Raw genomic sequence first — 2,168 nt, 5'->3', positions numbered from 1 at the left:
TCTTCCATCATACTCGATCTCTGTCACATCATTCCTTTTCCTTTCTGGTACAATAGCTCCCTAGTACAAGCCTCTGTCTCTTCAGAGTGCTTTCTTCTCTCCCATGATCATCTCTATATTGCCTTCCTCTCCTCAAGTGACCTCGGTAGATGTGCCCTTCTCACACCCAACTCTCGTGTTTGTGCTGCGTACCTCCTAACAATATTTCCTGGCAGCGTTGCTCCTTGCGAATCTGCCTTAGTCCGTAACTTCTCAGTACAACCTGTCTGTACCTTCGTTCCGGCTTCCAAGAGCCAGGTACACCATGCTCGTCTAAATCACATCCGCTATTTCTTCTTTAGTGCCTCAACTCCAGTCAGTCTTATTTGTCCAGGGACCCCTGTCCGTTCACTATCCGCAATTGGTTTATATAAGGCCCCTGATTACTGTACAGTGAAGTCTGAGTCTATAATAGCCCATGCCACACATTATCACTTGGCACTCCGCTCCCCTAAGTATGACATCTTCAAACCTATTAATACTACGTTTCATCTACCAACAGACAATCTTTCTATCACATCAGAAAACCTACGTATGTTGAACTATCTAAATAATTCTAATTTCATTATGAACCAGTTTTCTTAAGCTTTTAACCGCTCCTGGTCATATCCAGTCTTTGTATTTCCTTCGGTTTGTATCCTGTATTGTTGTCTCAAGCGGATGGACAAAAGGTTGCATGAGATCCATGTAGCAACAAGGTTAGTGCGACAACCAAAAGACCTGGAAAATGGTAGTTCTGAGCAAAACCCATTTTGTAATTATATATATATATATATATATATATATATATATATATATATATATATATATATATATATATATATATATATATATATATATATTTGTAAATTGACCAAACCTATATGTTTATGCTATTTTTCCAACATGGCCATGTACTGTAAATATATTAATCCTTTCTTACATCCAGCTTTGTGAATTATGTAGCAATATCTCATTTATTATTGTACTCCCATGTAATCCCGGTTCACTGTATACTCAGACCACTTGTATTCTTGCCATATTATGACTTGATGCCCCACCACTGTGTCAGGAGACACATTTTTTGATGAGGGGGAAAATTGTTTGTAACCTTTTTGTAGATATTATATAATATGTAAATATAGTATGTAAAATGCCCGCCGTGCCCGCCGCAGGACCTCCCACCTCACCACCCTCCACACCACCACCGAGCCGCCACCCCACCACCACCCCAGGAGGACACACTGGTGAGGTTAGTAGTTCCGGGCAAGAGGGTCATCGGGGCATCCCGACCCTGAGCCCCTATTCCCCGCAAGTGCCCCAACCCCAGGCGTTCAGGGAAACTGAACTACTGTGCGGGCGGGGTAGTGATCGTCAGACCAGGGGTGGGACTGAAAAGAGTTCAGTCCCAGGTAACACCGTATTGACGGTCTTGTTACACCCTCTAGGGCAGGAGGCCCAAGGGCAAGAGGCCCAAGGTCACGGCCTAAAGAAAGAGAAAGTGATAGACATAGGCTACGGCCTAACAGAGTGTGTAGAGGGAAAAGTGACCACAGGCTCCGGCCTTAACACACTGAGGAGAGAGAGTTGCCTGTGTGCATCCCTCTCCAGTTGCTCTTTGGTTACGGCCAGAATACGGTCCAGGGTAGAGAGACCCTGCTACCGTACGTGTAGCGCTACCCAATTACGGAAGCGGCGTCCCGGGGTCGGTACCTTGCCGCAACGGACGGGCGAACCAGTTCACCCGTTAGTCGCTTTCCATACGGGCAGACACTCGGCTCCGGCCAGGGCACGTACCAGGGTGGAGAATTCCCTGCAGGTAGGATCTGTCCGTATTGGAGAGAGTGCGGCTTCTGAGCCCCTCACTCTGGCTTGTCTCCTACTGCGGGAGGAACACCACGCCGGCGGTACCTTGCCACGGCGAAAGGGCGACCTCGATCACCCTATAGGTGTCCCCCGTACGCCGGGCAAGTTCACGGCTACAGCCAAGGTGCACAATAGGGGAAGGAGAGCCCCGACTCAGACTTATAGACACACTCAAGGGACCACGAAGAGCGTGAGTCTCCCTTTAGCCTCTTTCCCTTCGGGAAGCCCTTCGTCGCCATCCAGGCTTATAGGCCCGGAGGAGACACTAGAGGGTGGCAAGGCCC

The sequence above is a fragment of the Coenobita brevimanus genome, chromosome 98, assembly GCF_032717465.1.
Source record: "Coenobita brevimanus isolate Jiangsu-jjx chromosome 98, ASM3271746v2, whole genome shotgun sequence".
In the NCBI taxonomy this organism is placed as follows: domain Eukaryota; kingdom Metazoa; phylum Arthropoda; class Malacostraca; order Decapoda; family Coenobitidae; genus Coenobita; species Coenobita brevimanus.
Note: the sequence above shows the minus strand (reverse complement) of the source record.